Raw genomic sequence first — 10,482 nt, 5'->3', positions numbered from 1 at the left:
TAAAAATTAAAAATAACAGCAGATTCCGTATCGCATTGGGTGAGGCAGGTTACCGGGAGGTATAATCGAATTAAAAATCGAAAAGAGATTGAAAGTAAATATGGGTCCAGTGAGTGGTTGGGCTGGCTGGGGAAGCGGCGATTCAGACAGTTAGCAGGCCTGTGCTAACAAGCTAACAGTTAGTAGGCCGGGGCTAAACAAGCTAGCAGTTAGCAGACAGGGGCTGAGCAAGCTAGCAGTTAGCAGGCCGAATTAGCAAACAAGGGGTTGAGTCTGTTTATGCCTCTTCATGCGGTGACATCGATAGACCGGTCGTGGGTCCTGATATTGTAGCCCAGGAATATGCGTCGGTGGTAGCACAGGAGCTCTGGCCGGGCTAGCTTCAAGCTCAGTGGATGGAAACGCTAGCCAGGAGTAATCATCTGGGGTTGCGGTTAGCTAGTTAGCTAGTTGTGAAGATCCAGATGAGAATGTTCCGTTTGCGGTGGGAATCCGGGGATAAAAATAAAAATAATAGGTCCGTTATGCTCTGGTTAGAGTCGCGTTGCTCGAATTGGCGAGAGCTTTCCGAGCAAAAGGTTAGCTGAAGACCGCTAGCAATGGTTTGCTGACACGCACAGGAAGCCTGGTGCGGGGAGCTGCCACCGGAGGGCTGGTGCGTGGAGGTGGTACTGGATAGACCGGACCGTGCAGGCGCACTGGAGCTCTTGAGCACCGAGCCTGCCCAACCTTACCTGGTTGAATGCTCCCGATCGCCCTGCCAGTGTGGCGAGGTGGAATAGCCCGCACTGGGCTATGCAGGCGAACCGGGGACACCGTGCGCAAGGATGGTGCCATGTAAGCCGGCCCAAGGAGACGCACTGGAGACCAGATGCGTAGAGCCGGCTTCATGACACTTGATGCCTACTCTAGCCCGGCCGATACGAGGAGCTGGTATGTACTGCACCGGGCTATGAACCCGCACTGGAGACACCGTGCGCTCCACAGCATAACACGGTGCCTGCCCGGTCTCTCTAGCCCCCCGGTAAGCACAGGAAGTTGGCGCAGGTCTCCTACCGGTCTTCGCCATACTCCCTGTGTGCCCCCAATACATTTTTGGGCTTCCATCCGTGTCGCCGTGCTGCCTCCTCATACCAGCGCCTCTCCGCCTTCGTCGCCTCCAGCTCTTCTTTGGGTCCTTTACCATCCAAGATTTCCTCCCATGTCCAGAAATCTGGATTTCGCTGCTCCTGCTGCCGCTGCCTGTCACCACGCCACTTGGTCCTGTGGTGGTGGGTGATTCTGTTAAGGTTTTCTTCCGGTGAAAGAGAGGAGGACCAAAATGCAGCGTGGTTATTATTAAACATCTTTAATAAAGATGATAACAAACAATACAAAAACACTAAACGTAACGTGAAAAACCAAAACAGCCCTATCTAGTGCAAACAAACACAGAGACAGGAACAATCACCCACGAAATACCTAAAGAATATGGCTGCCTAAATATGATTCCCAATCAGAGACAACGATAAACACCTGCCTCTGATTGAGAACCACTCCAGGCAACCATAGACTTTCCGAGACTACTATACCACAATCCCATAACCTACAAAAAAAAAACAAGACAAAACACACCACATAAATAACCCATATCACACCCTAACGTGATCAAAATAATAAAGAAAACACAAAATACTAAGACCAGGGCGTGACAGTAACGTACATTTTTCATAGTTTCAATAGCTCTTTGGTCATGTCAATTACACACCGAAGAAGCATGCAGTGGATATACACCCATATTGCATAACATCTAGTCATGTATCTTCTATATTGTTGTACATTAATAGTAGTTTGACAATTAGGGGGTTCAGTCCGGTGTTGGTTACCCTTTTCTTTAATATTTATCTACAATAATTGGTAGTTCTAAGTACTTCTTTTCCGTTTCCCCCCCCCACAGTATTTAACAGTAGTACACAATAGGACAGAGACAGATAATATCTCCTTTCGTCGTTAATATAACAATTCCATTGTAGATTTTGCTTTATGTTTTGGATCATTGTCTTGTTGGAAGACAAATCTCCGTCCCAGTCTCAGGTCTTTTGCAGACTCCATCAGGTTTTCTTCCAGAATGGTCCTGTATTTGGCTCCATCCATCTTCCCATCAATTTTAACTATCTTCCCTGTCCCTGCTGAAGAAAAGCAGGCTCAAACCATGATGCTGCCTCCACCATGTTTGACAGTGGGTATGGTGTGTTCAGGGTGATGAGCTGTGTTGCTTTTACGCCAAACATAACATTTTGCATTGTTGCCAAAAAGTTCAATTTTGGTTTCATCTGACCAGAGCACCTTCTTCCACATGTTTGGTGTGTCTCCCAGGTGGCATGTGGCAAACTTTAAACAACACTTTTTATGGATATCTTTAAGAAATGGCTTTCTTCTTGCCACTCTTCCTTAAAGGCCAGATTTGTGCAATATACGACTGATTGTTGTCCTATGGACAGAGTCTCCCACCTCAGCTGTAGATCTCTGCAGTTCATCCAGTGATCATGGGCCTCTTGGCTGCATCTCTGATCAGTCTTCTCCTTGTATGAGCTGAAAGTTTAGAGGGATGGCCAGGTCTTGGTACATTTGCAGTGGTCTGATACTCCTTCCATTTCAGTATTATCGCTTGACAGTGCTCCTTGGGATGTTTAAAGCTTGGGAAATCTTTTTGTATCCAACTTCTTCACAACAGTATCTCGGACCTGCCTGGTGTGTTCCTTGTTCTTCATGATGCTCTCTGCGCTTTTAACGGACCTCTGAAACTATCACAGTGCAGGTGCATTTATACGGAGACTTGATTACACACAGGTGGATTTTATTTATCATCATTAGTCATTTAGGTCAACATTGGAACATTCAGAGATCCTCACTGAACTTCTGGAGAGAGTTTGCTGCACTGAAAGTAAAGGGGCTGAATAATTTTGCACGCCCAATTTTTCAGTTTTTGATTTGTTAAAAAAGTTTGAAATATCCAATAAATGTCGTTCCACTTCATGATTGTGTCCCACTTGTTGTTGATTCTTCACAAAAAAATACAGTTTTATATCTTTATGTTTGAAGCCTGAAATGTGGCAAAAGGTCGCAAAGTTCAAGGGGGGCAAATACTATCTGTATTCCCAGTCATGTGAAATCCATAGATTAGGGCCAAATTAATTTATTTAAATTGACTGATTTCCTTATATGAACTGTAGCTCAGTAACACTAACACACACACTAGTGATGCGTGGGTCAACTTTTTTTACCCGCCCACAATTGCTAATGACCCATCTGCAACCACCCGGCTATATGTGATAAAGTGGAAATCTGAGGCCCACACCCACACTAACCAGCTAATATAGAAAATGCACTGTTGTCTACAGTCAGAGAGCAGAACGATTTTTTGAGAGGCTGTTTGTTAGTCAACTTGTCTATAATTAGATACATGCAGCTTCTCTTCTGTCATTACTTGTTGCCCCAGAAGACTAAATACAGTTGTTTAAGTCAGAAGTTTACACACACTTAGGTTGGAGTCATTAAAACTTGTTTTTCAACCACTCCACAAATTTCTTGTTAACAAACTATAGTTTTGGCAAGTCGATTAGGACATCTACTTTGATTATTTCACTGTATCACAATTCCAGTGGGTCAGAAGTTTGCATACACTAAGTTGACTGTGCCTTTAAACAGCTTGGAAAAATTCCAGAAAATTATGTCATGGCTTTAGAAACTTCTGATAGGCTAATTGACATAATTTGAGTCAATTGGAGGTGTACCTGTGGATGTATTTCAAGGCTACCTTCAAACTTCGTGCCTCTTTGCTTGACATCATGGGAAAATCAAAAGAAATCAGCCAAGACCTCAGAAAAATAATTGTAGACCTCCACAAGTCTGGTTCATCCTTGGGAGAAATTTCCAAATGCCTGAAGGTACCACGTTCATCTGTACAATCAATAGTATGCAAGTATAAACACAATGGGACCACGCAGCCGTCATACCGCTCAGGAAGGAGATGTGTTCTGTCTCCTAGAGATTAACGTACTTTGGTGCGAAAAGTGCAAATCAATCCCAGAACAACAGCAAAGGACCTTGTGAAGATGCTGGAGAAAACAGGGTACAAAGTATCTATATCCACAGTAAAATGAGTCCTATATCAACATAACCTGAAAGGACGCTCAGCAAGGAAGAAGCCACTGCTCAAAATTCGCCATAAAAAAAACAGACTACAGTTTGCAACTGCACATGGCGACAAAGATTGTACATTTGAGAAATGTCCTCTGGTCTGATGAAACAAAAATAGAACTGTTTGACCATAATCACCATCGTTATGTTTGGAGGAAAAAGTGGGAGGCTTGCAAGCCGAAGAACACCATCCCAACAGTGAAGAACGGGGGTGGCAGCATCATGTTGTGGGGGTGCTTTGCTGAAGGAGGGACTGATGCACTTCACAAAATAATAAAAAATGTGCATATATTGAAACAACATCAAGACATGTCAGGAAGTTAAAGCTTGGTCGAAAATGGCAATGACCCCAAGTATACTTCCAAAGTTGTGGCAAAATGGCTTAAGGACAACAAAGTCAAGGTATTGGAGTGGCCATCACAAAGCCCTGACCTCAACCCTATAGAACATTTGTGGGCAGAACAGAAAAAGCGTGTGCGAGCAAGGAGGCCTACAAACCTGACTCAGTTACACCAGCTCTGTCAGGAGGAATGGGCCAAAATTCACCCAACTTATTGTGGGAAGCTTGTGGAAGGCTACCTGAAACGTTTGACCCAAGTTAAACAATTTAAAGGCAACGCTACCAAATACTAATTGAGTGTATGTAAACTTCTGACCCACTGGGAATGTAATGGAAGAAATAAAAGCTGAAATAAATCACTATTATTGACATTTCACATTCTTAAAATAACTGACCTAAGACAGGCACTTTTTACTAGGATACATGTCAGGAATTGTGAAAAACTGAGTTTAAATGTATTTGGCTACGTTGTATGTAAACTTCAACTGTAAACCCTTGCTCACAAGAATGTCATAAATCAATAGAATGAATGCATCAAGGGTGGCCATCTTGATTATTGTCAAGTTCTGCAAAGATGGACCTAGTTAAGCTGCAGCTAACCCAGAACAGAGCGAGACATTTTACTATTCATTGTAATCAGTGGGGTGATATCAATACTATGCATGGCAGACTCTCTTGGCTAAGACTTGAGGAAAGACTGACTGCGTCACTTCAAGTTATAAGAAATTCCAAATACTTTGCACAGTCAACTTACATACAGCACTGAGAAACATACACTTTCCCCCACCATACATGCCACCAGAGGTCTTTTCAGTCCTCAAGTCCAGAACAAATTCAAGGAAACGTACAGTATTATACAGAGCGGTGACTGCATGGAACTCCCTTCCACAGCGCAAGTGAACAGCAAACCTGGTTTCAAAAAACAAATAAAGCAACACCTCACGGCACAACGCCTCTCCCCCATGTGACCTACTTGCGGTGTGTGTGTGTAACTGATACACTACATGTTCATGTTTTTGAATGCATGTAAAGTCCTGTCTATAGTCTTTTTTGTTATGTGTCAGACACCAGTAAGACCAAATGTCACCATAATGGGGATCCTAATAAAATAAAATCAAAATTCTCTCTGCTTCTCTCACACAGCAAAGATGTTTAGGGACTGGGGAGAAAATGCAATGATGCAAAGAAAGCAACATTTTCAAACTGACATCAGTTTGACCGGTTTTAAGGAAATGAAAAGCTGTTAAAACAAGCCAAAAAATGTTTTGTTTGGCTTAGATGCATATTTTATGTGGTTGAATGACTAAAATCAGCTTTTATGGTGCTTATAAAGATAGGGACCGTCTGTAATGTGGCAGTGCTAACCGTGTATTCATTTTCTATGATGAAATAAATAAATCATATTTCTCCACTCCTGTTCCTGAGTCAAAATGTACATTTGGTGTGTAATTTTACTGCAACAAATGCTTCATTCTGCAGGCGGCAGGGTAGCCGAGTGGTTAGAGCATTGGACTAGTAACTGAAGGATGCAAGTTCAAATCCACGAGCTGACAAGGTACAAAATCTGTCGTTCCTAGGCCGTCATTGAAAATAAGAATTTGTTCTTAACTGACTTGCCGAGTAAAAAAGGTAAAAAAATATATATATTTTTTTTTTACCTTTATTTTATTAGGCAAGTATATATATTAGGCAATGTGAGAGGTTATAGACCTACAGTCCAGATTTCAGTTAGGTTACTATTCCTTTTAACCCGTCTGAACAGCAGTTCCCTTGACGTGCCATTTTGACAGACACTACTGCACAGTTGGACCTAGGAACACGTTTCTCTACACCCGCAATAACATCTGCTAAATATGTGAATGTGACCAATAAAAATTGATTTGAAGTCCCTTAGGCTACACACTAACAGCAGATAATAAAAGAAACCTCAATGTAGTCGACCCACCTACTCCCCCCCAAACCCACCCGCCCTGCGGATATAACCACAGGGATTGCGAGTTATGAGTCAACCCACGTACCCCCCCCCCCCCCCCCCCACTTTGAAGAGCAGCTCTTGTGCGTTCTTGGTGCTGTAGCAGAGGTGGGTGGAGCCTATGTTGTAGCCCCTCCCTACTTTTGCAGGGTTTTGTTGTAGCAGGTCAGCGGTGTGAAGCAGGATGGATTATAAAGGGTTAATGCCCACACCCCCAACAACAGGTCAACACAGGGGTCAGAGGGCAGGGGGTCAAAGAAGAAGTTACCGCCCACACGCATCGCTACATGGGAGTCCATGGTGCACTGAGGAGAGAGAGAGAGAGAAGGAATAAAAATGGTGTTTATTTTGTAATAATAAATAACTCAGGTATGAGATGTGTCCACATTCTAGAAGTCTGCTTTCTGTTCCCTATTGTGGAGAAAGTCTGTTTTAGAGATTAAAAAAACGACATCCAGTGCAGCATCGGAGTCTCAGGAGACACACACAGCTGTTACACACACACACACACACACACACACACACACACACACACACACACACGATGGGAGAGAGATCTTATAGCTGGTAGGGGGGGGGGGGGTATTTTGAAGACAACAGCAGCAAATTCCCTCTCCTTTTCATACACACATGTGTATACACACACTCCTCTGCTTTATCTGTTGTCAGTCCCCACACTCGGAAGAGTTAACAACAGGCTCATCAAACAATCCCAGGGCTGAGTACAGTCTTCAACCACTTTACTGTGGAATATCAGACAGCTTTATGTGGCGACAGCCACAGTCAAACACAGCTTACTGCTCAAGAAGACACAGCTACTGGATGAGATCAGACTTACAATACAACTTATAAAAACACACACACACACACCAAATGGAGAGTCAGGCAGAAAGACTGACAGACACTGACAATGCTATTGATTTTGAAGCAGAAAACAAACTACATGTGAAAATGTTCATTTCAATGTACACACACTCACCTTGGTGTGTATGCAATGTGCGGGGGGGATGTTCTGTGTATTTGACAGCCAGCTCGATAACGCCCTCTCTCTGCAGCAGACCTGAACTGGAACACACAGAGAATCCTCCTCCCTTCTCCATACCAGGGATAAAGAAGTCCACCCTGGACACACAGAGAGACAGACCGAGAGACAAAAAGAGAATCCTTATGTTTAAATAATGCAAAACATGTCCAACTGAGAACGTAATCTAACGGATTGAAAAGCAACCTCAAAATGTACAGAATGTGTCCATGTCACTCACATATCTTTACATAACATACCTCAGGAAGTGGTAACTTTCCACAAGTTTGGACAAAAAGAAGAAAAAAAGTACACAGCCCTCCAAGGCAATAACAACTAGCAAGCATCTCTCCCTCTCTGACACGTAAACAGAGACACACACATATGTTTCTCCCACTCCTCCTACCCATCTGTCATATGGACTGGGGGAGGTGTAAGGTATAGTATTTACATCCGTTTTACATCCATTACTGAACACCGGCGGGGCAACTCACCAACCTCTTCTGTTTATACACAAACCGCCCACCAACAGCATGGACCACAGAGTTGAAGGGGATATTTATCAACTGAATGTACTTTTACATCATAAATTAAACATGTTTATGTATGTGTGCTTTGCTTTTAGCTACAATACTAATGCCGTTTTCCTTTGTAGCTCAGTGGGTAGAGCGTGCCACATGTAACACCAGGGTAGTGAGTTCGATTCCCGGGACTACCCATTGGTAATGAATGCACGCATGACGAAGTCACTTTGGAAAAACAGAGTGCTCAATGGCACATGTTATGAAGCCTGTTAGTGGGTCTGAAACAATCTTGTAAGTTGGAAATCCCCCCTAACTGCTTCCTGCTGTCATCATATACATTTGTTTATCAACTTATTTATTTACCTGTATTTTAACCAGGTGGGTTGATTGAGAACATTGTCTTTTAACACAATGACCTGGGGAACAGTGGCAGGGGAGAGCAACACTGTAACTAGCATTACACACATTCAATACAACACTTCCCTCTAGTGCCTGGTAAAGGTATTACAGCCATTATAAAAAGAGGTTTGCGCAAGACCTTGATGGATTGCAACAGGTAATTTCTCTCACTGTGCGTGATGATTGACAACAGCCTGTGCCAGATAATGAATTTGATAACCTCTATACCCCTGTATGGACCTTTTGTCCAACAAACTGTTGATGTGATATACTGGTTAATTTAATTGTGACAACACACTGCCTCTCCCCCTATACCGTATCTACCCATACCTATAGCCTACGCACTTGTGCAGATCTGAAAGGATTGGATAGGTGTAAACATCCTCTCCCCCTATACCGTATCTACCCATACCTATAGCCTACGCACTTGTGCAGATCTGAAAGGATTGGATAGGTGTAAACATCCTCTCCCCCTATACCGTATCTACCCATACCTATAGCCTACGCACTTGTGCAGATCTGAAAGGATTGGATAGGTGTAAACATCCTCTCCCCAAAGCCATTGGTGTAAATGCTGTATTCAGTCTCCTTTCAATGAGCTATGAATGTAGCCAAACAAATGACAGTACTGTACTACTCACCACTGTCCAGCTCTGAAAGTAAAGTCTGGATGGACAGCTAGCCGGAGGTGTTTCACTGTCTCAGACTCGTCCATGATGCCACATACCCGCGCCGGATATACACGCTGGACACACACACCAACACACAGTTTACAAATGAATTAACCTGTCAATCAATCATGAAGATTAACACAATTAAACTGTGGCAATAGTTGAGAATATGTACATTAGAAACCTTTAGCCTAGACAAACACAGATTAACAAAATGTCTTCGATATTGTCAGTCTCATCATAACACAGATCTAAAACTGTTTTCAGTTTTGGATTGCATAAGCCACAGGTTTGTTGCTACAGTACAAACACAACTGGATGGTCACTCACATCTTGTCTGTAGTTGCTGGCTGTCCTCTCTAGATGGTCCATTTGTCTTCTGGATGACATTTTCCTGAAAAGACAACCGAAATACCTACTTTATTTAAACATGTCTGTCTATCAGAAAATAATGTAGCCAAGCGAATCAGCACAAATGTCAGTTACGTGTATAACCTATATGGCCCCTAGAAAGACTGCAGTCTCACCTGTGTGCTGACGTCAAAACAAACAATAAATAGACCTGTACCCATTGTCAGATGGGTCCAGCAAACGTTAAGAAAATCATGATCATCTAAAAACAGGCGAGTAGCTCCGGGTGTATGGCAGCTTTGGTGTTGTTAAAGACGTGACAAGTGTAGTAGCCGCACAATCAGCCCCAAGCCCGCTCCTAACCCCCCCAACAGTGACAGAGGGGTGACGGGCCACCTGACAGCAACAATACTCGACATATTATATATGAAACCCAACTCACCTTGTGATCGAACACGGGAACAATACACGCGACCGTATCAGACCGCCGGACGCCCCCGACAATGTGAAGCTTCGAGCCGCCATGGAAAGTATACAGAGGACGCTCATGTGCAATATAATGTCACTTTACCTTTTCTTTAGAGAGGCAACCTATTGAGGTAGAAAGTGGAGAAAGTTGGTGTTGGTGGCTAGCTAGCTGACGCTATAGTGATCTAAACCAGATTTAACAGATGACAGCAAGCATGTGAATCATTTTGTCGATACTAGCTAGTGAGCTAACGTTTACGTTTGGTGTAGCTAGGATGCTAACCAACTGTGCAACCACCGTTTTTAAAACAGAGAAATCCATAGCATGCTAACTCAGTCAGCCCAGTCACACAACAAGCCTATGCCCTTTCACAGCTATCGTAGCACTGACTGCATTCCCTACGGAACATAGCTAGTCTCTCTGAAAAGCAAGTCTTGCCAATGTATGACAATATGTTTGATATGATCTTCTTGCAGGTTAGATAACCTTCCTGAAATGTGTGGAAGATTTGTTGACTCCGGAAGTGATTGACGGCATGCTCTTTCGTGTGTTCATA

The 10,482-nt window shown here is 43.3% G+C and overlaps 1 pseudogene; it reads right to left on the bottom strand.

Moving 5' to 3' along the window:
• Positions 1–793: 793 nt before the first annotated feature.
• On the bottom strand, positions 794–10,446 carry LOC135549265 (oxidoreductase NAD-binding domain-containing protein 1-like; annotated as a pseudogene).
• Positions 10,447–10,482: the final 36 nt, after the last annotated feature.

The sequence above is a fragment of the Oncorhynchus masou genome, chromosome 12, assembly GCF_036934945.1.
Source record: "Oncorhynchus masou masou isolate Uvic2021 chromosome 12, UVic_Omas_1.1, whole genome shotgun sequence".
Lineage (NCBI taxonomy): Eukaryota > Metazoa > Chordata > Actinopteri > Salmoniformes > Salmonidae > Oncorhynchus > Oncorhynchus masou.
This window is presented reverse-complemented; position numbering and strand designations above follow the sequence as displayed.